General features: G+C 47.6%; 1 protein-coding gene and 1 pseudogene across 1 annotated transcript in view; one reads left to right on the forward strand and one right to left on the reverse strand.

Annotated features, from left to right (window-relative positions):
- Positions 1-3,892: 3,892 nt before the first annotated feature.
- The window catches only part of Rassf2 (Ras association domain family member 2), a 44,790-nt gene continuing 24,710 nt past the window's right edge, over positions 3,893-23,972 (forward strand). Inside the window, exons 1-2 of the mRNA XM_077799698.1 lie at positions 3,893-3,939; positions 5,097-5,171. The gene's annotated coding sequence lies outside the window, so the exon portion shown is untranslated. The remainder of the gene's footprint in view (positions 3,940-5,096; positions 5,172-23,972) is intronic.
- On the reverse strand, positions 21,119-21,896 carry LOC113180686 (large ribosomal subunit protein eL8 pseudogene; annotated as a pseudogene).

Raw genomic sequence — 23,972 nt, forward strand, 5'->3', positions numbered from 1 at the left:
GGCAACTAATTAGGTCCTTTGAGAGCAAGAACTAAGTCATCAGAGAAAGGCCTGAATCCATTCATGAGGGCTCAGCTCCCATGACCTGACCACCCCCACACAGCACTGCCACAGGGAGGAATTAAGCTTCCAAAGAGTGAACTTTGCGGGGACACAATCAAACCCAGGCAGCTGGAGAGGGAATTACTGATTTTGGTTGGACTCTCTCACACCTAGGGTTTTGGCTGGAACAACTCAGCTGACTTGGCCTTGGACTGTGTGGTCTCCCATCTTCCAGTGGGCCAGCCCAAGGTTTGTGAACATGGTAGATACAAAGTTCCAATAGAGAGTAGAAGACTATAGGGCTTCTTGCTTGATGCCCAGGCTTTGGAAAGGCACAATACAGTATCTGCTATGTTCTATTGGCAAGTCACAGTGTCAGCCCACATTCCAGGTGGAGAAACTGGAGGAACTGCAAAGTCTCATTGCAAAGAGAATGCAGGCCGGGAGGGGAGTAATTGTGACCATTTGGGCAATCATTCTACCCCTTTCTGGGTATTCTTGTTGACCTACCAAGCCCTTGAAACAGAGAAGCTGAATGGTGGCATGTTAGTCCCTTCAGTGTTTCTCACAGGGTGATCCCCAAAGATGGCTACTTGAGCCTCTCAGTATCCCTGAGGAGCACAAAACAGTCCTTTGAAACTCAGAACCCCTTTGGTCTTCCCAGGAGTCCCCTTCTATGGGTCTAGTTTGGGGCCACTTCAACTCTCTTTCATGGCTTTACTGGGCCAAACTTGTTTTCTACTTCCCTCAGAGTGAGGTGACCTTCCAAGAGGGATATTATTATTATTATTATCATTATTATTATTATTATTATTTAACCTCCGTAGCAAACAAATCTCCAGCCAGCCCACCTTGCTGTGTGCCTGGCATATCCAGGTATGGTGGGGTCCCAGGAACAGATTTGCTTAGACTTCCTTATTTCTCTATGACTGACTGGATCTTCTTTTGTAGATGTGTCAGTGAATTCTTACTCTCTGGGCCTGTGCTGTCCCTGTGGAAGCCACTTGTCACATGTGGCTATTGAGTACTTGGAATATGTCCAGTGCCCCTGGGAACTGACTTCTAAGCTTATTTATTCATATCTAAAATTAAAATTTGGGGCTAGGGATGTGGCTCAAGCGGTAGCTCGCTCGCCTGGCATGCGTGCGACCCGGGTTCGATCCTCAGCACCACATACCACCAAAGATGTTGTGTCCGCTGAGAACTAAAAAATAAATATTAAAAAATTCTCTCTCTCTCTCTCTCCCTTCTCTCACTCTCTTTAAAAAAATAAAAATAAAAATAAAATTTATACACTGATACTCAATTCAATTGCTGGGGACCATTTAAGTATGTTTGGAACAACTTGGTTATATGAATCTACAACTAGTTTTATATAACTGCAATTTGAATATTTTTAATGAAAATTTAAATCTGAATTGAGGTGTGTAGAAGTATAAATATATACTTAATTTCTGCTCAAGTATGAAAATAGAATGTAAAATATCTCATGAATAATAAAACATAGATTACATGTTGAAACGACAATACTTTGGGTATACTGGGTTAAATAAAAAGTATTATTAAAATTAATTTCACCTGTTTCTTTTTACCATTTTTAATGTGATTATTAGAAAGTTTAAAATCAAGCTGGATGCAGTGACATCCCAGTAATCCAGGAGCAGGACTGAGAGTTCAAAGTCAGCCTCAGCAATTTAGCGATGCCCAAGCAACTCAGTGAGACCCTCTCTCTCTAAATAAAATACAAAATAGGGCTGGGGATGTGGCTCAGTGGTTAAGTGGCCCTGAGTTCAATCCCTAGTACCAAAAAAAAAAAAAAAAAGAAAAGAAAAGAAAGAAAGAAAGTAAGTTTAAAATCACATCTGTGGCTCCAGTGTGCTTTCATTGTTGTGTTTTTTGGCGTTTTTGGAGATCAAACCCAGCACCTCATGCATGGTAGGTAAATGCTCTATCACTGAGCTACATCCCCAGCACTTTTCTTTATTTTTATTGAAGAATTCCTTCTGGAAGGCTCACCTGCTGCTTCCCTATACCATTTTGGGTATGAGGGTGGAAACCTATAAGAAAACATGGTTGTTTTTTTTTTTTTTTTCTAGTACTGAGAATGGAACCCAGAGCATCACACATGCTAGGTAAGTGTTTTTCTACTAAGCCACATCCCCAGCCCTCAAGGGTGGACTTTAATGCAATATTAATGCAATATTTTCAAAATATCTTTATCTCAGATGTATTGTCCCTATCTTTTCTTGAAGGTAGACAGACTTTTCCTTTTTCTCTTGTGGCTTCTAAGGGAAACTGATGAATAGTGTCTTCAATCAATCAATCAATCAATCAATGTATTTACCATGATGGAGAATATAATTAGAGAGAAATGGGTTTGGTTTTAAACAAATTATAGGGTCAATGTACTTGATGGGACATGGGACAAGGGAGCCTACACGTGGCTCAGGGGATGGGTCATAGGATGGTCACCTGATTCAAGGTAAGCCTGTGAGCTACTTTCCAGGGAGACTAAGGGATTCTAGCAGCATGTGGCTGCTTTCTTGAGTAGCCCTGCACCAAGCCCTAGTTATAGAAGTCATGACTACTTTTGGTCATGTGTCTGCAGAGCAGAAAAGATCACTCTAGAAGAGAAGAAAAAACCCCTTGGAGAAGGTTTATCCAGGGTTACTGGAAGCCTTCCAGCTCTGCATCTCCTCTTACTGAGTTCTCCCAACAGTTTCTGACCTGAGAAACTCCCACGTCCTCAGAATACATTCCCTGAGGGTCCTCCTGTTACCTGCAAAAGAAAGAAGCTTAACAGAATAGTGGCTTCAAAGAGGGAACATTAATGGGAAAGGTTTATGTTTTCTAGCTCAAGGAGAAAAAAAAAGCATATTTATTTATTTATTTTCAATAGAAAAAGCTAATCAGTGGCCTTCTTGTTCAGGGTAGCTGACAGTTCTCCTTAAGGCCCTGCAACTGCATTTTGGGTTCAACAGACTTTTGTGGCTGGCCTGGGAAGCAGATCACCATTTATAACATTGTTTCTAAGGGAGACACATTCCAAGATCCAAACAATGAATTCAATAAGGAATGTTTGGCTTCCAAGCAGGATGAGCTGATCGGGCTGTAAATTGGGGAACTGGCCACCATTAATCGTTATGCTCCCTTCCCCTTTGGCTGGGACCTTTCTGCGGGGTGGAGGTATGTATGCGGGGTGGGGGTGGGGGGAGAAATCTGAAAGGAGGATAGAGAACCCGTAGCTGGGGTGTTTGAGGACCTCCTCCTGGACCCTGGAAGTGCCCGGAGGTCCAGGGATGGAGAAGAGGGGGAGGTGAAAGATGGACAAAGAAACTTGTCCTCCTTCACATTGCTGTCACGTCTGCCAGCCCGCCAAGTCGACAGGGCGTGTTTAGCCTCTGCCCAACTCAACCCTTTGGGGGAATAAGCTGGGATGATGTTGATAAAAACCAAACCAAGTAAAAGGGCACATCTCCTGCGTGGGGAATCCGGTCGCTCTAGGTGGGCTCGGTAGAGCAGGGTGACTACTCCCTGGGAGTGGCTGTCACCGCGCCAGGCGAGCCGAGGAGCCGGAGCCAAGTCTCCATCCCACTTGGAGACGGCAGCGGCGATGGGGTGAGAGTAGCGAGCTCATCTTCCCACCCCGCACACTTACCCCCTTCTCACCTCCCCCAGCCCGGAAGAAGCCCTGGCAGCCCGAGCCCCGACTTGGCGGGCGGGGAAGGGGACGAGCAGTCACAGCATTGTCTAAGAGGGAGGGGAGAAGCTCCGCCCTCTGGAGGGGAGAGAGGGGAAGGGAGGGCGGGAGAGGAGCGAAGGAAGAAAGGCGAGCGAAGAGGGTGGGGGAGTGATGGAGAGCCAGAGAAAGAGGAGGAGAGAGGACGGTCAGACCCGGTAGGGCAGATAAAGGCAGAGGGACGGGAAGGAGGGCGCGGAGGGGCGGAGGGGAGCAAGGAGGGCGGGGCGGCCGACCCCCCAGAGCGCTGCCACCTCCGCCGCCGCCCGGCCCGACTGAGCTGGGCCGCCGGTCGCTGGCAGAGGCGCGGCTGGAGCATCCCCGCCCCCGGCAGCGGCGCCCCCACTTTGCAACTCCTCGGTCCCAGCGGCGCGCGCGGGATGCAGCTGGCCCGGGACGCAGGCAAGGCACCTGGCACCGGGCGCTGGGAGCTAGGCACGGGCGCCCGATGCTGGGCGCAAGGTGTGGGGCACCGGGCGGTCCCCTTCCCGCGTCGCCCCACCTCGCCCAAAGTTTTTCCTCCGTGCCCCCTGTCCCGTCCCGGTCAGCCCCTCAGTCTTCTCCTGCCCCCAGTCTCTTTCCTTCTCCCCCAGCCATCGGGGGAGCCCAGGCGTGAGAACTGCCCCGAGGGCCTGGTAGGCGCCCAGCCCCAGCCCACCCGCCTTCCGCCCCAAGAAAGTTGTGGCTCTGAGTTCCTCCCCTTTAACCCTTGGGGGGGGGGTCCATCCTTCTCTCCGCGCCAAGGGTGGTGGCAGGAAAGTGCCCCCAACCCAGATTCAGGGTCTCTGGGACTCCCTGGTGAAGTTGAGCCTGGTAGCAGGTGCAGAGCTGGGCAGGCCCAGCAGCCCTGGGGAGTGTCCGACCCCAATTCTCCGGTTCCTTCCTGGAAGCTGGACAAGTTCCCCAAAGGCTAATCCCGGTTCCCAGCGCAGGGACTCGGCGCGCACATGGCTCTCTCTGCCTTGCGAACTGCTGCTGGGAGCTCGGAGGCCTGTGGTCCTCGGTGTACTTCCTCTTTGCGGTCTCCCGGCCGCCTGGGTAGCTAGTGCCTGAGGTCACTGGGGACCCAGCTTTGAGTCCTTTCTGAGCAGGTGCTTTGGGCGGCCTAGGCAACTTCTGCATTTCATAGTGCACTCAGCTCTAAGCCAGAGAGCCCTGGGGACAGCGGAGAGTGGAGGTGGCCTGAAAGGGAGACCAAAAGTTCTGTTTTTCTGGATGATGTGTGGCCTCTGCACTGTCCATTAGCACCTCTGTACCTCCATAACTAAGAAGCTGAGAGCCAGGTTTCTTAGGGCTGCATACACTTTATTCTCAGGTATCTGGAACCCAGGGGCCTAGAAGGCATTCCTCCGGAGAGCAGAGTCCTAGTCTGCAGCGGGCCAGGGTTATAGTAAGTACCTTCCGTGTGATGAATGAATGTGTGAAGGAATGGAACCACAAATAGCGATTTGTCTCTGAGCAAATTTTATTCCTGCCAGTTAGTTCTGACACAATTGGAGGAAAGAATTGGTGACCACAATTCTATTTAAACAGGTGGGAGTCCAAGTTCTTCTTTAAGGAGCCTGTGGATGGGGATCTGAGGTTGACCCATCTTACTTTTCAACCCACATTTACTTACTGGGTACTTTATCTGAAGGTTGTCTGAGGGTTAAAGAAACCTCTCAAGGCAAACATATATTGGGTTTAAGAACAGTTTTGCTGTTGTTGTTTGTTTTTGTTTTGTTTTTAACTTGTATCCTGGGAACTGAGGTCTTGTCCTCTTAAGAGGTGCCTGTTTAGGATCAGAGAGCCTCCCTGGCCTTAGGGCCATGAATGTGGGCTCTATTTTCTCCTTTGGACAGGGCAGGCTGACATCTGGAATCTCCCTCTGGAAGAGGGCATGGAATGGTGTCTGAACTTGCAGAGGTGGGGTTTTGGACAGATGGGTAGTTTTTGCCCTGGGAGAAGATGGAGGCAGAGCATGTAGCCTGCCTGGGCACCTGGGGGTGTTGGACTGGTACAGTTTGGGATCTCCTGTGCTGGGGGGCCTGGAAGGCAAGACCTACTCCTTTTTTTTTTTTTTTAACAAATTGGACAACAAAGTGATGTATTGGGGAGACACAGGATAAAACTTGGGGTATAGCCTAGACCTATCCCAAGCACTTCAGTACTTTCTAAGCTGTTGAAATCCCATTAGAATGATGAGGGGCAATTTCAAGGATCCAGGCTGAGAGGAGGTCAGAGGATCTGAAGTCCCCCACTGAAGCTTCCTCCCCAGGGAAGGTAGGGGCGCATTCTGTGCAGCTGGCCAGGTGAGCTAGAGCATGTGCTGTCCCTGTGAGTGTGTTGGTCCAGCCAGCATCATTCCTACCTTCCTGAGGCTTCCTCTGCTCCTGGGGCTCCACAGTCCATCTCTCTGCGTCTCTGGGTGGCTTCTCTTAGGAGGTTCAGGTCTGTTTCCCAGTTTGTATGACACTGCAGCCAGCGTGGGGTATGGTAGATGATTATTTTTCATCTCTTACCTCTCTTCCTCATTCTCAGATGCCTTGGGCCATCTGGTACATGTCCTACTGGTTTAGCTTTTATTTCCTGATCTATTTCCTGGTGTCACAGAGACAGGCTTCTTGTCTGCAGTTCAGTGTGTGAGCCGCTTAGGAATGGCTGAGAAAGTTGGCTGGAGAGGTGCCCAGAGCCGAGCGTCTTGGCACCTCTGCTGCCTCAAAGAGCTGGACTGTGAGGCTTGCCAGAAAGGGACCTGTCATCAAAGTACAAAAGAACCTGGGCCAGATTATGGCTCTCAGGCTTTGCTGGGATACTTGTCAGGAAATGTCTTCACTGCCCCGAGGTTGGGGGTGTGGAGGCAGGGCCAGGTTACCCAGACAGTCCCTAAAGAGAGGCTGGGAGGTAGACTGAGGATACAAAGAACAATTCCAGGGCTTGACCCAGCCTCCTTCTCTCCCCTAGTGAAAAACTGGGCAGATCTCAGCAGTGTGCTTGAAATGGAACAAGCTGTCCAGTCTCGGTCTTCAAGTCATGGATGCAAAGAGCTGCTTCAGCTGAGTTTATAAAGCTAGAGTAGCAGTTCCTCCTACCACCTCCCACCCCTCCTATCACTTTTTACAATATTGTCCATTTATTTATGCCAGTGAGACATTGTCTGTTTAAACACCTCCCTTCCTTCCAGAAGAATTTTTTTTTAAAGTCCTTAAGATGGGGTAAACTCCCACAGACCTGTGATTGTTGGTTTCATTTATTTGGCCTGCTTGTGGGTTCCCATGGAGGATGTGGCCTTGGGGTTTAGTGGATGGGGCAGGAGGCGTAATAAACAAGGACATCCTTAGACTCAACTGGCTGAGCTGCCAGTGGGTCATTTTCCATCATCCCTGGGATGGCAGACTCTGAGACCTGTAATCAGTCATTTGGGATGATAGTTTGAGGCTCTGGAACTTCTGCCCAAGGCATCTGTGGCTGAATCAGAGGGAAATCTCTCACAGAAGAAGGAGAACTGGAAGGGCATTTGGCTAATTCCAGGGAGAAGGCAGTGACTTACAAGGACCTTTTTTTCCCCCTTTTCTGTTGATGAAAATTGATAAAAAGATGCCTTGTGTTTTCTTTGGATATAGCAACCCAAAATAACTTGGTTAAGTAGGTTCATTTCATCAACGTGGTGTTTTACATGAGCCGGCACTCAGTTGTGTTTGGTAACTGCTCATTTCTCTAAGTGCGAATGAAAATTGAATTTGGAACTTGACTTGCATTCTAACATTTTCTAACTGCAAGATCTGGGGTAATGTAATAGACACTGTCAGTGTCCTGCTTATGTTCCCTAGGCCTCAACCAATGACTGAGGGGAGAAGGTGTTTAAACACTCCAGCTTCCTCACCTCCTGGGGTTACTTTGGGACATGGTCTATGCTATCTCTAAAGTTTCCTAGAAGGACTGAATTGCTCTTAGTGGTAACTTGTTCCCTTCATTGGCTATCTTCCGCTTCCTGGCTCACTTCTCTACCCACTTTGCACTTGCACTTGAATCTTTGTATCAATTTCTACTTCTGGGGAAACCAACCTAAGATGGGCAATAGTCTGTAGTTAAAAACTCATTTATAACTCTCAGTTCCCTCCATTGTAAGATGGAAATTATAGTAACTGTATCACAGTGATATTATAAAAATCAAATGAACTATAGGCAGGGACGGCACAGAGCAATCATTCAGGAAAATATTTGCTGGTTCATTGATTAATAAGAAATGGGCTATGATGGATTTGAGAGCGTACAGCATGGTGCAACATGGAAAGTTATAATGCTTTGAAGACAGCAATCTGAGGTCACCTGCTCAGTGTTTTCATAGCTAGATTGTAACAGTAAATGTTTAACACCTGGCTCTCAAAAGGGTCAGGTAGAGGAAGGCTGCTTTATTCTGTTGGTCAATTTCTACGGTGCAAATATTCCCACCATGAACTGGGTAGTGGTGGTGCATGCCTGTAATCCCAATGATTTGTGAGGCTGAGGCAGGAGGATTGCAAATTGGAAGCTAGCCTCAGCAATTTATCAAGACCCTAACCAACCTAGTGAGATCTGGTCCCAAACTAAAAAAGAAAAGAGGTCTGAGGATGTAGCTCAGTGATAAAATGCCTCTAGTTTCAATCCCTAGTACAAAAAAAAAAAAAAAAGAAAAAGAAAAGAAAAGAAAAGAAAGAAAGAAAAAAAAACATCATGGCTGATTTCAAGCTACCAACATGGTGTGACCATCCCAGGGATCCAATTTCCAACTTTAAACACAGGAGAATAAGATTTAGCAGGGCATGGTGGTGCACACCTGTAATCCCAGTGGCAGGAGGATTGGGAGATCAAAGCCAGCCTCAGCAACTTAGCGAGGCCCTAAGCAACTCAGTGAGACCCTGTCTCCAAATAAAATACAAAAAAAAAAAAAAAAAAAAAAAAAGGCTGGGGGACTGGGGTTGTGGCTCAGTGGTAGAGTGCTTGCCTTGCATGTGTGAGGCACTGGGTTCAATCCTCAGCACCACATAAATAAATAAAATAAAGGTTGTGTCCATCTACAACTAAATTTTTTTAAAAGTTTTTTTAAAAAGGAGGGGGATGGGGATTTGGCTCAGTAATTAAGTGCCTCTGAGTTCAATCCCTGGTACCACAAGGAAAAACAAACAAACAACAACAACAAAAAAAGAATTGTACTAGTTGTCTAGGTGTGGTAGTACATGCCTGGAAGAGCCCTTCAGGAGACTGAGGCAGGAGGATCACAAGTTCAGGGTCAGCTTTGGCAATTTAGGGAGACACTCTCTCAAAATAAAATAAAAAGGGCTGGGGATGTAGCTCAGTGGTAAAACTCCTGCCTAGCACGCATGAGGTCCCTGGGTTTCATGCTAGTACTGCAGAAAAAAAAAAAAAAAAAACAAAATGAAAGAGTTGTACTCAATATCTGATATTTGGACTATAATTAAGCCCTGCTCTGAACTAGTTGAACACTGTGTGAGCCAGTTCTGGGGTTCATTTAGTGATTATTGAGATATTGATCCTGAGTCTTTCTGGGCCTTAGTTTTCCATCTCCAAGGAAAACGACAGATGATTCACACATCCTTTCTAGCCCTTTATCTCTTTAGAAAGCTCATTGGATTGTACTTCTGTCCATAAGAACAATATTTCAACAACAAAAATTCTTTTCTTTCTTTCTTTTTTTTCTTCCTATACAGGGGATTGAATCCAGAGGCATTCTACCACTATGCTATGTCTCTAGCCCATTTTCTTTTTTATTTTGAGATAGAATCTAAGTTGCTGAGGCTGGTCTTCACCTTGCAATCCTCCTACCTCAGCCTTCCAATTTGCTGGGATTACAAGTGTGGGCCACTGAGCCCAACTCAAAAAAAAAATTCACTTGTTCATGCTTGTGGTGTCCACCATTGATTGGGGACCCAGTATTGGGCAATCTTAGATGTTTTTCCTGTCGAAGAAGTAATTCAGTAGTTATTAACTGTGTAATTCTGCCTTCTTTGTATACCAGTTTTATTTTATGGCATGGGAAGTAAATATATGTCTCCAGAGAAGGCTGAGGAAGGGGATTAGGAAGGAGCTGGTTTCCTTTGGGAAGGACAGCCCCTAACTTTCTGAAGCATTGTACAATTTAATGAAATCCAAGAAAAGTTCATGGGGAGAGAGAAACTTTTATAAGACAGAATTCAACATCTCTGATATGGTTTTTCTCTTAATGCTCTGTTGAAAACCCTCTCAAGGGAATCCCTGATTCAGCAATTCCACCAGCAGGAATTCTTATCCGAAGTATATAATTGGACAAGTGTGTGGGGATGTCCCTTGCAACATTTATTTATTATTTTAATTGTTTTTTTTTTTTAGTTGTAGGTGGACACAATACTTTTTAAAAAAATTTATTCACTTTTATGTGGTGCTAAGGATTGAACCCAGTGTCTCACATATGTGAGGCAAGCGCTCTGCCACTGAGCCACAACTCCAGCCCTTGTAGCATATTTATAATAATGATAATTACAACAACAATGATAATAGCAATAAAAAGTGGAGTTTATGGTATATCAATATGTTGGGAAACCAGTGTAGTTTCAAAAATAAAGCATAGAGTTATATATGTATAAATATGGGAAAATAAGACATATTTCTTTTTTTTTTTTTTTTTTTTTTAAAGAGAGAGTGAGAGAGGAGAGAGAGAGAGAGAATTTTTTAATATTTATTTTTTTTTTTAGTTCTCGGCGGACACAACATCTTTGTTGGTATGTGGTGCTGAGGATCGAACCCGGGTCGCACGCATGCCAGGCGAGCGCGCTACCGCTTGAGCCACATCCCCAGCCCAATAAGACATATTTCCAAGAAGCAGGTCACCAAACATTGCACTATTTTTGTTGTTTTGTAATGTTTTAAGATGAGGGTCTCATTATGTTGCTCAGGCTGATCTTGAACCCCTGAACTCAAAGGATCATCTGGGGTTGGTGCATGCCTGTAATCTCAACCACTCAGGAGGCGGAGACAGGAGGATCATAAATTCAAGGTCAACTTTAGCAACTTACTGAGTCTGTAAGCTACTTAGGGAAACTATTTCAAAATCAAAAATAAAAAAGACTGGGGATATGGCTCAGTGGTAAAGCAACCCTGGGTTCAATCCCCAGTGCCAGAAAAAAAAAAAGTCGAATCATCCTGCCTCGGGCTTCCTAGTGCTGGGATTACGGACGTGTGCCACCACGCCTAGTCTTGTTTTATTTTGGTACAATAAATAATCTGTTTACATGTGTGTCTAGAAGGATCCATGGAAGAGTGTTAGCAGTGATTATCTTTTGGTGTTGGACTCTGGGGAGATTTTTTTTTTTTTACTGGGGATTGAACTCAGGGGTGCTTAACCACTGAGCCACATCCACATCTAATTTAGAGACAGGGTCTTGCTGAGTTGCTAAGTTCCTTGCTAAATTGTTGAGGCTGGCTTTGAACTTGCGATCCTCCTGCCTCAACCTCCCAGGCCGTGGGGATTATAGTCACACGGCCACCATGCCTGGTGAATTTGGGGAGATTTTTATTTCCATCTTTTTTTTCACATGTTATCATTATTGTGGAAATATGCATATGTATGTATATATCATAAAATTTACCCTTTTTTTCTATTAAGTATACAATTCAGTGGCATTAAGTACATTCATAATCTTGCGTGACCATCCCCACTATCCATTTCTAGAACTTTCCCATTATCTCAAGCAGAAGCTCTCTGTACCTTTACTCCATCTTCTCCCCAATTTCTGGTAACCTCTGTTCTACTTATTATCTTTTTGAATTAGCCTATTGTAGGCACTCCATATAAGTAGAATCACACAATATTTTTTCTTTCATGGATATTAATCTGTTTGTCTATTTTTTTTAAAGAATTTATTCATTTATTTATATGTGGTGCTCAAAATTGAACCCAGTGCCTCACACATGCTAAGCAAGCACTCTACTACCGAGCCACAACCCCAGCTCCTGTTTGTTTATATTTTTAAAATAAAATGAATTATTTTACTTGTGTAATAGAAATGGATAAAAACCCTGAAGTAGGTGGCGTGAGGGAGAGAGTGTGAGTTGTCATATTTGGCCTCAGATGGTTCGATTTCAGCCAGGGCCACTGGGCCCTGCTGGTCCTTCCTTCCTTTGATGCCGCAGCGCTCCTGCAGTGAGATCCAACCAAGTAGAAGTGGACTTGTTGAGACCAGCTTTCTTCAAGATTGAGGGAGTCTCAAGTTTTCTATGTCAAGCATCTTCTGTGTGTTCTAAACCCTGTGAGTGACCTGGATGTGCCACATACCCATCATGGCAGCCACCAGAATGGCTGTTGAAAGCTTTGTCCATGGTGTAGCCTGGGGTTCAGGGAGGACTTTGGCTGCTGGGGTCTAGGAGGCCCCAAGTACTCTGGAGATATGAGCAGTAGTTTCAGATAATTGTGCCCTTTTCCTAAATCTCTGTGTAGGATCTTTTTGATCACATGGACATCTGGGGGGGGGGGGATTGTTCTGCTGTGTGTGGACTTTAGGGCAGTGGGGTAGTAGCTGGTGAGCTCTGTCTGTATTTCAGGTTACAGAAATACAGAAGAGTTGACAGAAGGACAAGCAGCTGTGGGACCCAGGACTGGGAAGCCAGGTCTCATGGCTCTATTCAGGGGTCACGACATGGGTCAAGTGGCTTCCCTCCAGTATGCCTTGTTCTGTGACAAGGGCTTGAAGTTCCTTAAGTGAGCTCCCTGTGGGCCTGCCAGGCCTCCAGTGTGTCGGGAGGAGTGTGTGGGTCTGAGAGGGCTCTCGGGATGTTTCTTTACCTGGCTGTGCTTTTTCGTCTGTCCAGTGGACAACTGTCTTTGGAATTCCAGACCGTTAGGGAAGTATAAAGAAGATTCTAGAAAAACAGCCTTTGAGGGCCATGTTGGAGAAGCTCTGTTTTTTAGGAGGCTGATTTTCCTGTAGGCTTTGTTAGCTTTTCACAGGGCAGGCAGAGGAGGGCCCGAATATGATGTTGTGAAAGACTTCCCCTCAACCTCCTGGAAATGTTCTGGAAACCCCCAGATGACCCATCTCTCCTGGCCCTAGGATGGCCTCCAGATCTGATGTGTGAGGGTGAGTTTCCCCCCACACGCTGTTGGTGTGTTAATGAGGTTAGAGGAGGGGAGATAAGATGCTCCCACCATGGCTGCCCCTGGGGAGGGCCCAGAGTAGGTCAGAGCCATCCCTCTCTTCCCTCCTCACTGCTCCTCACATCCAAGGGACCTGCCTGTCTCCGGGGGTGGGGGTAAGGGGCAACCCCGTCAGGTTTCCGGCCCTGACTCCAGGTAGCAAGCAAAGGAAACCCCAAGATCTCTGCACACGAAGCTCCGAGTCTCAGCCTGTGGCACCATAAAAGGAAGAAGTGCTGGGGTTCCCTTCAGGAAAGGGATGTGAGGTCAGAGGTGAGTCTCAGATTGGCCTGTGACTTGGAGACGACCCAGTAAACAGGACGTGTGGCCATCACAGAAACCTGTGCTCAGAGGAAACAGGGAACTGGAGCCAGCCCTTCCTTACCTGCCCCGATCAGCCAGCAGGTCTGCAGAGCTGAGAGACCAGCCCATGGACAGGCAGGTGTGTGGGAGCTCAAGGACACAGACTCATGTCCTGCCTGCAGGATGGCCTCCCTGTAGGATGGGACTCCATTTATATCCCTAATTATTGGGCTAGAAGGAAGCTTAATTTGTCTTTATCCAGGTTAGACATTAAAACTGTCCTATCAAATATCCCTGGGTTTTGAGAATTGCAGGTCAGAATGTTTCTTATTTGCAGATAAAGATGGTAGGGTTTAAGTCTCTGGTTTCTCTGAGTCAGAGTCTAAGTTCTCGGACCTACTTTGTCCTATAGTAAGTCATAAGACCCTCCTTGTCCCAGAGGGGTCTTGCCTCATAACCTGGAGTGGGGAATGCCACACGGAGAGGCCAAGAAGAATGCAGGCCTTGCTGGGTTTCCCCTCCCTGTCTCTTGGCATTAGATAATACCTGTTTTGGTCTAATCACATTTCGACACAGTTGTTCATGCATAAATACCCAAAAGGCTTGGGTTCAGAGAGCTCCCAGATAAGTAAGCATGTGGAGGTTCCTACAGGGTGGCACACCTGGAGAGGTCACAGAAGCTCCACACCTCTTCACCCAGACCTCGCTCTGTGCATCCTTCATTCCTATCCCCTGCAACATCTTTTACAATAAACATGTGAACAGAAGGACGTGTTCGCGTGAGTCCTGTGAACCGCATTAGCTAATTAATCAAAACCGAGAAGGGGGTTGTTGGAACCCTAATTTGTAGTTGGTGGATTCAAAACACAGGCAAAGCCACTTGGGACTTGTGACTGGCATCTGACATGTGGGAGGTGGTCTAGGGGACTGAGGCCTCAAGCCGTGGGATCTGACACTCTCTCCAGGAAGGTAGTCTTTCTTGATGTGGGTTAGGGGACGCTGAGCTGGTGTCTAGAGCAGAATTCATTGCTAGTGGGAGAAATCCCCATGCACTTGGGCACTTGGTGTCAGAAGACTTCTGTGTTGACTACAGTGTGAGGGGACTTTGCTTTTCCTGACGTTTCTCACACGTCACATGTACATACCCTCACGCATGAACACCCATAAGCACGGACACATGTCACACCCGCACACATTCACACTACACGCACACCCACCCCCTGTCCCCACACACATACACATGTACACATACCCCACCAACACCACACCACACCCCACACACCCCCAAACATGCCACGCACACCGTGCTTACACACCCAGACCTGTACATTCACGTCCACTCACATGTACCACTTTTTCTGTCTAAAAGTTTTACTTCCTTTAGGCCTTTTTTTGGTTCCTGGTTTTCTTTTCTTTCTTTCTTTCTTTTTTTTTTTTAAAGAGAGAGTGAGAGAGGAGAGAGAGAGAGAGAGAATTTTAATATTTATTTTTTAGTTCTCGGCGGACACAACATCTTTGTTGGTATGCGGTGCTGAGGATCTAACCCGGGCCGCACGCATGCCAGGCGAGCGCGCTACCGCTTGAGCCACATCCCCAGCCCGTGGTTCCTGGTTTTCTGATGAGAGGTGAAGGGCCCTTGAGATTTCTTTTAAACATCCATCCAAAAGGTTAAAAGCTGTGGAAACTGGCGGGACTTCCCTATAAACAGGAGGCTGCTCGTCCTGCCCGGGAGGCCATCGCCTGGCTGTCCCTGGGGCTGCTTTCCTGGTCACTCACCTGGCCAGCGCCTGCCTGTTGGTGTGCGGCAGGAAGCAGGCCTTGGGAGCAGGGGTTCCAGCCCTGCTCTCTCAGGTCTTCCACGGGCCCTGTGGGTTGGGGAGCTCAGGCCTGTGTGCGAGGGAGGGTCTGAGCCAGAAAGCCCAGGAGGGGCTCCAGTTGGTGTGGAAGGAGAAGGGACTTTGCAGAGCCACCTGCTTGGGGAGTCCCAGCCTTGCTGATTGCTGTGTTTCAGTTCCTCATCTCCCTGGTGGCCCAGGCTGAGATGCGTGTCAGGAAGGGCCTGTGTCTGGTGTTGGCCAATAGCTGAGGCTTTTTCTAGGGGTGAGGGTGGGGTGGAAAAGATCTGTGGGGCCTGTGATGGGGAAGTAGTTCATCTCTAGACAGGGTGCTATGTGACTAGGGTCGTGGCTCTGTGAATGCCAGTGCCCAGGCTCCTGGACAGGGATCTGCGTACTCTAGGCCTGCAGGGAGGGACAGGGTCTGCCTTTCCTCTAGCCTGTCTGCAGGGTCAGTCCCTCCCTCCCTCTATTCCCCAGGACTCCCAGCCTGCTGCTGCCTCCCCTGTGCCTGGGCAGGAGTCCCTCAGATCCAGCTCTCAGCAGATACCAGAGAAGGGGCACAGGCTTCAGGCCAGCTGTGTCACCTGGAACAAATTGCCTAACCTCTGGGACTTTCTGTTTCCTCATCTGCAAAGCAGTGAAAATAAAGCCCTCCCTGTGGGGTTCCTGGATGGACTGAGATAGAGCACAAGCCTTTCCTAGGAGCATTAGCACAGCCAGGAGCTTGTTAGAAACGCAGTATCTTGGGGATGTGGCTCAGCGGTAGAGCACTTGCCTGGCACGCATGAGGCTCTGGATTTGATCGCCAGCCACGCAAAAAAGATAGAAAGAAAGAAAGAAATGCATCATCTCCTGACTCCACCCAGAGTCACTGAGTTAGAAGCTGCGGGTTGAGGGTGGCAGGCATCTGGGTTTTAGCAAGGCCTCCAGATTCTGACACCCACTGAGGCAGACCCTCCAGACTCCAGCTGGCTCAGCTGATTTGGTGAAATCTCCTTCCCTTCACTCCAAGGGGAGCTGTAGTATGTAGAGGTTCTGCTTTGCCGCGGTGCCATCTTGAGTTTGGACCTCAGCTCTGCTCCTTGCCAGCTGTATCTTTGGGTAAGTTATGTAGCTTCTTGGTGCCTTGATTGCTTTACCTGCAAAATGGGAATAATAAAATTTCTTTTATTGTTTGGTGGTATTGGGGATCGAACCCAGAGACTCCTGGGTGTTAGATAAGTCCTCTACCACCAAGCTACACCCTGAACTCTTCATGGGGTTGTTGTGGGGATTAAATGAATTGAAGTAGATAAATAGAGAGCCTGGAGTCAGCTCTGCATGGTAGTTGTCTACTTATTCACATTTGTTGTCTTATCATAGCCCCAAAGGTTCCCTGGTTGTTCTGTTCCCCTTTTGTGGGGAAACCGATATTGAGGACCTCCTGCTAGAGCTTTTAGACTGAGTCCTTTCCCCCTGGCTTCCTTCATTCTGTTCCTCCTGAGCAGGGCAAAGTCACTTCCGTAATGCTTAAAATTTGGGGGCTGGGGGAGGAAGTCAAAAGTAAATCTTTGAAAGTGGAGTACATTCTCCCAGGACACTTGACTGCAGTGCCCCTCCATGCAAGTGTTTGGTGCTGGATCCCTTCCTGAGCAGGGTGGCTGGGAAAGCCATGTGGTGGACAATCAGTGGGTCCCTGGAGACCTGGAGAGGGGGTGAGGAAGGAGGTGTTGGAGTTTGTTTGGGGAAGGGTCTGGGGATGAGCAGATTCCAGGGAGGATGCAGCCTGGCCAGGAAGTGGGCCTTCTGTTGACCGAGGCATGCAGGTGGAAAAGGGGCACCTCGTTTCCTTCAGTGTCAACCCGAATTTTGCCCAGGCCCCCGGCAGGCTCAAGTTGGTGAACCTCTGTGTAGAATCTCTTGTCATCTCCAGATCTTGGCAGGAACCCAGCCCACAACTCAAGTCTCCTTCCTCATGTAGCGCAATGGGGCCGGGGTTTCCTGTTTGCCATTGGCACTTCTTCCTGCCCTGCTAGGAGGACAGTACAGAGGGCCCCACGTTATCTCCTCTGTCGCTGCTTGGGGACAAAGCAGATTCCCTGGGAGACCAAACCAAATCATTTTTAACACCCTAGTATGAAGCACTGTGTCAGATAACTCTGTTGTGCAACCCGGGAGATCCAGATTGTCCTCAGAGGTAGGGGCAGGGCTCAGAGAAGAGGTGGGGACAGGCCCCAAAAGGGGAAGCGGCAGATCTCCAGTGTGCATTTCCTGTATATCAGGCCTAGAGCCCAGGGCTGACTTCCTGGCTTCTGTGACATGGTGCCCTGGTTTGCAAGAAGGCCTTTTGCACCAGCTCTGTGCGTGCAGACGCCGCCTTTGGGAGACTCTGCAGTGTCTCCTTGGAATTCTTAATAACAGGAAGGAGGTGCTAAATACCCAATTCAGGTTGCTTTTAGGAATTTCCATTCCTTCCTTTCTTCAAAGGATATTCTCTCACTGATCAGGTGGTAGCTGGAGGATCTACCACCCTGGGAACTGCCCAAGGGAAGCCCTTTCCTCCTGGAGTCTGTCTCTCCCTCCTTGCAGGTGTTTTTTCTTAGAGAGAGTCTGTAAATTGACTTCTGCCCTACTGCCCTCCCCAGGCCCCACTGGGAGCTGAGGTGCAGGTGGGGTGGGGCCTGGCTCCTGCCATACAACCAGGAAGACAGTTTGGGAAACAAACAAAAACAGCCATCAAAGGGGATTCTTCATCCATCTCACTCTGGACTTTCCAGGGGTTGTGCCTTTCTGTTCTGCATTTTCCACACACCCCCCCCCTTTTTTTTTCCAGGGACTTTCCAGGCAACATATAAGAGGAGAGGCGCTTACTCTCACGGCTGGGACAGAAACCACAGGGAGGTGGGTCCCCTAACTGCAGGGAGTGAGGGCATCGGCATTTGGAGGAACCAAGGGCTAAGAACAGATTTTGTCTTTGGAGAGCACTCTGGATGCTGTTCCTACCTTCTAGGGCTTCTCAAGGACTTGGCATTTACTCTCCTCAGAGGAAGCTGAGCCTGTGAATTTCCAGGCCTTGGACAGCCCCTCATTTATTTTTTTGGGAGGCTGGAAACACCTGTGAGTGAGGTCTGTGACAAGGAAGAGGGGAGGCTCCTTCGAGTGCCGGTGACAGGGCCTTGACTGGCACAGAGCTGGCCCTGGCAGCTGCGTCTTCCCAGCTTGGCAGAGCCAGGCTGCGCTTCCGGACCAAACTCAGGGTGCGCTGGACGCTGAGGTACCCACCCGGGTTCCCTTTATCTACAGCGTGTGGTGAGCACCGGCTTCTGACAGGCCTTCGCTGTCCCCTTTATCCTGAGACTAGTTCTTGCTAGTCTCTGGCAGGGAAATGCTGGAGAGTCACCCCCCATCCATGAGTGGCACTCATCAGTGTCTGACTGGCACATAAGGCCTGTCCCCCCCTGCCTCTAGCTCGACAACCCCACGCTCTTTGTACCCCAGAGCTCCCTTGGGAGCAGGCTGAGTCTGGCCTCCCGCAGACCCATGCATCCCCTCCTCATTGCCAGTCCTGCCCAGCTTCCCTCACTCCCTTACAGTTTCTCTGAAGATGGGTCCTCCTCCTGCTCCTAGGGATCCCTGAGCAAAGCCGCAGGTTCCCTTCCCTGGGCTGCTACTGACTCCATCCCTTTCCTTGAGTCTTGGCAGGAGAGAGGCACAGGCTGGGAGCTGTGGGCCCAGAGGAAGGAAGGGTCAGGCCCAGGAGGGGAAACACCAGACAGGATTTCTGAATGGAGCTGTAAGAAGGAGCAGTGAGAGGGCTGAGCACCTGTCCTCACACAATGCGGACATTGGGGACAATGGTGACAGTTCAGAGTGGGAGGTAAGTTTGAATCAGGGTCTAGGGAACATGTGAGCTTGCTTGAGTCTGAAGAAGGAGCATGAGAACACCTACAGGGCCTGGGAAGCAGGTTCCACGTTAAATGTGGCACATTAATGACCAAGGAACCTTTCCTTTGTAAGGACATTCTCAGGGGTCTTTGGGGAGGTCATGCCCTTGAGTTGTCTTAGAAACAGGCAGGCAATCATGATGGGTCTCCAATGGGGTGAGCTAGATCCCATCAACCAGCTAGGATGGCCTCACCCCGGTGATTAATGGAGCTGAGGAGAATCCAGAATATTCTGCCAAAGCAGGAAGCTAGTGCTAGAAGGGAAAACTGACTGGTCGGTGGTCCCAAAAGAAGCCCAACGCGACTAAGAGGCTCACTGCCAAGTGGGCAAGTCCAGCAATAGTCACATCTAAAGCTTTTGCAGATGTGCTTTGTAATTAGTAGAATATATGTATTTTATTTTCTAAAGTGATTTTTCTAAAAAAGAAGTATTGATTCTTTTTTTTTTTCTCTCTCCATTGGTGCTATTGGGGCTTGAACCCAGAGCCTTGTGCCTGCTAGGAAAGCTCTCTGCCACTGAGCTATACCGGCCCTTTTTATTTTATTATGGACCTTTATTTTATTTATTTACATGTGGTGCTGAGAATCAAACCCAGTGCCTCGCCATGTTAGGCAAGTGCTCTGCCACTGAGCCACAATCCCAGCCCACGAGTTAGCATCTTTTTTAAAAAAAAAAAAATTATATCTTCTGTATTTTGAGTTTTGAATATAAAGGTTTTCCCACTTGAAGTTTATACTACATTTCCTTCAGCAATTTTATTTATTTCTTCCTCTCTCCTTTCACTGTGTGATCAGCTCTGAGGTGTCAAAGCGGCTGATGTGGGAAGCCCCCCATTTCTCCTTTCCCTTTTCCTTCTAAAAGACCTGGTGACGGTCGGTCTGCATTCCCCAGGCATTGTGGGAAGTGATGCTAGTAAATGATTCTTACAGGGCATCTTAGAGCACAGGAGGACTCCAGAGGGTCTAGATAATAACTGGGGAGACAGAAGATTTGCAATCAGCTGGCTGTGCGAATCCCTCTCTCCAAGGCCACAGATGTTGGCAGGAACCCTTGGAGGAAGTCTCCAATTGAATCCACATTCCAACCCCATAAACGTCTTCCTCTGACTCTTCCTTATGTGAGGAACAATACTCTGTTTGAGACCTAACTCTAAATTTCCGGCCCTTTGTTAAGGGCTGTGTTTGCCCTAAAGCGTGCATGCATAACTTGAGCTTGGTTTTTGCAGCTGGCTGGGGTAGTCAGGGATTTGGGGTCATGGTTTGAAAGTTTGTGAAGAGAGATGTAGATGTTCCCAAGGCAGACAGAGGAGGGGTGGTGTCCTAGAATCACTTACCTGGAATTTCAGTTTGACAATATGGTAGACTATGGGACCATTTTCCTAGTGCTCCTTTCCTGAGATGTAGAAAAAAGATGGGAGAAGTCAGATTAGAGACAACATGAGGGGCAACATGAGCCTATACATTGGATTTATTGTGATGGCCTTGATAAGCTCACCCGACAGTAGAAAATGACTTGAGTCATGGTGAGTGTGTATATTTGGGGCCATCAGACTACTTGATTTGTAAGTAAAAAAGGTCATGAGGGTCACGGTCATGAGGTATTTTCAAAGGTTTATTATTATTTTGAATTTATTTTTCTGTGAATATGTCCTTTGAGCCACCCTGACCCCCTTTTCAAAATGACTATAGGATCTTTTTCTTATTGATTTATTAAAGCCCTTTATATATTAAAGACATTAGCCCTTTGTTTTATATATTTGTAAATATTTTCCCCAATTTGACATTTGCCTTTGTATAGGGATAATTTTTGTTTTCCAGAAAAAAGTTAACATTTTTACAAGTTATTTATTTATTTATAGGTACTAGGATTAAAACTCAGGGATACTTTACCACTGAGCTACATCTCAGGCCTTTTTTTTTTTTTTTCAATTTTGAGACAGGCTGTCACTAAAAGGTTAAGGGTATCACTAAGTTGCTGAGGCCGGCCTCAAACTCAGAATCCTTCTGCCTCAGCCTCCTGAATCACTGGGATTATAGGTGTGTGCTACCTGGCCCAGCATCAGCACTTTATTTTTCTGGATGACGGATGATTTTTATTATTATGTATAGAAAACACACCAGTGTACATTTATCCTAGTTTAGTGTCTAGTTCTTTAGCCTTTGCCTTTTCCAACTTGGCAATGCGAGCCACAGATTCTGGACCCAGGATGTTGCCTCTCCCCTGACGTCAGATCTCATCCCATCTGTCCTTGTAGTTGGTTCTGATAGCTTTCACCAGCTTTTCCGGAGCGCCCTTGTCTTCCAAGTTAATCTGTGTGAAGGCAACAGTGGTGCATGTCTTCCTGTGAGCCCCATGTCCCAGTCTGGCCTTCCCCTGGACGGTGCAGTCGGGGGCTCCCATCTTGCCACACACAGCAGGCAGGAAGACAGCAGCTGGGTGGGATCCACATCACGAGCAACCACCACCAGCTGAGCCCCCTTGTTCTCCACCAAGGTAGTGACAGCATTGACCCCTGCTCCAAGGATGGCTGGTCTCTTAGTGGGGACATCCCCTTTGCCAGCAGCTTTTCTCTCTACCCATGCCAACAGCTTCTCCTGCTTAGTCTCTGGTCTCTCCTTGGGGCATAAGCAGCTGGGTAACTGGCCGGCCAAGGCCTAGGTGAACTCATTAGCTGCAGGAGGCACTTTTGGCCGCTTACAGAGTACAGCCCTTTGCTGCTGCATCTGGTTGCAGTGGGGCCATCTTACAAAGTGGGTAGGGTCCCTTTGGGGCTGGGTGTCCTGTCCAATGCTGAAGTTCTCAGGCCTTTTCTTAAACAGGGTTCGCCACCTTCTTGGCTTTCTATCTTAATGACAGCAGGGGCCGGGCTTGCCTGCTTCCCCTCGGCCTTCTTTCTTTTTAGCATCTGGGGCAGCTGGAGGAGACAGCTGCATTTTATTGCTTAATGCTTAAACTTTTTACTCATCAGTGATTTCTTTTGGTGGATGGAGTAAGATAGGGCTTTAGCTTCCCTACCTTCCTTTTTCAGGAGTCAGCTAATTCTCTAGTGACTTTTTTGTTTGTTGCAGTTAATCTATTTTTCCCCCCTATTATTTAGAAATTCTGCTCACATTCTATGTTCTCAGATAAATTTGGGTCTTGGGTCTAATTCTGTATGTTATATTGTTTCATTGATCTGCCTGTTTTTTTTTTCTCTAGTACCAAATAGATTTAATAACCATAAAGAAGACTTAAAGTTCTCTCATTGGTATTCTCAGTAGATTTAAGAGGACCTGGAATCAAAAGGGAGTCGTCTTAAGAGCAGGGCAGATTGCTTTCGGATGCAAAACAGAATGACTAAATTATAGGTTATATTGGAGGCAGTGAACAAAGAGAGGTCTGCAGAAAAATCAACCCATGAATTAGAAGATGTGCTGGAGAATTCTGAGGAAAATAAGAGATGGAGATTGTGAGTCCAAATGATGTGAGACTTGAAAGACAGCTGCAGGAATAGAGGCGTGGATGAAGACAGACTCGGGGTGCAGGGGGAGAAGGGCACTAGGCACCACCCATCTGATTCTGGCTCCAGGCTGTACAATTGGCTCCGGCTGAGGTTCCTCAAGACTTTCGTGTGCTTCAGATCGGGCTCCAGGTTTCCCTTCCCTGGGCTCCCTCACCACGGCCTCTATCTCAAGGTACCCTGTTTTCTGGATTTCCAGAATACACTACCTTTTGTTCCCACCCCACCAAGGGACTCTTACTCCTTGGTCCACACTGACCAACTAGGTATCTCAGAGCCCTGCCTTAGCCCTTTTCACTCCCTCCCTGGAGACCTCACCTGATCGTGTGCCTGCACGCACCACCCCATCCTGCACGACTCAGGGGTGCCCGATCCTCCTGCTTGGACACATCCACCCTCCCTTTGGCCAGTGCCATCTCATCAAAGACTTCTTTGTTTGGAGGTCACTTCCTTCAGAAAGCTCCCAGCTCCCCACCCAAACTCCTATTAGGTGTCCTTCGGTGAGCTACCGTAGCCCTGTCTTCCTTTGGTAGAAGGGGCTGCTCCCTTTGTCTCCCTCCTCCTAGACTGTGCACCCCAAGGGCAGGGTAGGGCCCATTTGCTGTTGAAGGCTGTGGAGCCCTCCAGAAGTACAACGTGTGGCCTGGCTAGGCACACAATAAATGTGTGTTGAAAGTGAAAATTGACGCATGCATATAAAGGGTACCTTTTGGATATGTACTAGTTATGGGTAATTGTCACTTAAAATGAAAAAAAAAAAAAGAAAAAAACTTTCTCACTTTCCTTTCTCCCTTTTTATGCAATACATATTCACTCTGGGTTTTATGATCAGAATATTTTTCCTGGAATTATTTTCCTGGAAAAAATTTGTTTGGGGGTGGTGGTGGTGGTACTGGGAATGGAACCTAGGGGCACTTAACCACTGAGCTCCCAGCCCCTTTTATTTTTTTATTATGAGACAGGGTCTTGCTGAATTGCTTAGGGCTTGCTAAGTTGCTGAGGCTAGCCTTACTTGTGATCCTCCTGCCTCGGGCTTCTGAGTTGCTGGGATTACAGGTATGTGCTACCACACTTGGCCCTTTCTGGAAAAGTTTTTATATATTTAAAATTTAGAGACAGCAGTTGTGTCTCTAGGGTATGGCTTTTGGGTACACAGGTGGACTTGGAGTTTTCTGAGTGGAACTCAGCCCTCTGTTCCCTCCCTGGACTCTCATTCCTTTGCATTCATTCCCATAGTTGCCATAACAAATTACCAAAACTCAGAGGTTTAAAACAACACAGATTTATTATCTTAACAGTGGTGTGGGTCAGAGATCTCTCATGGTTCTCATGGGACTAAAATCAAGGTGTCAGCAGGGCGGGTTCCATCTGTTTCCATAAACAAGTGTTGAGCTCAGTTTAATGAAATGCGTGCTGAAGTGTTTAAGGGAAAGTGATTGATGTCAGTAATCTACTTTGAAGTGAATGAAAAATAACAAGGAT

This window comes from Urocitellus parryii, chromosome 6 (assembly GCF_045843805.1).
Source record: "Urocitellus parryii isolate mUroPar1 chromosome 6, mUroPar1.hap1, whole genome shotgun sequence".
Classification (NCBI taxonomy): Eukaryota; Metazoa; Chordata; class Mammalia; order Rodentia; family Sciuridae; genus Urocitellus; species Urocitellus parryii.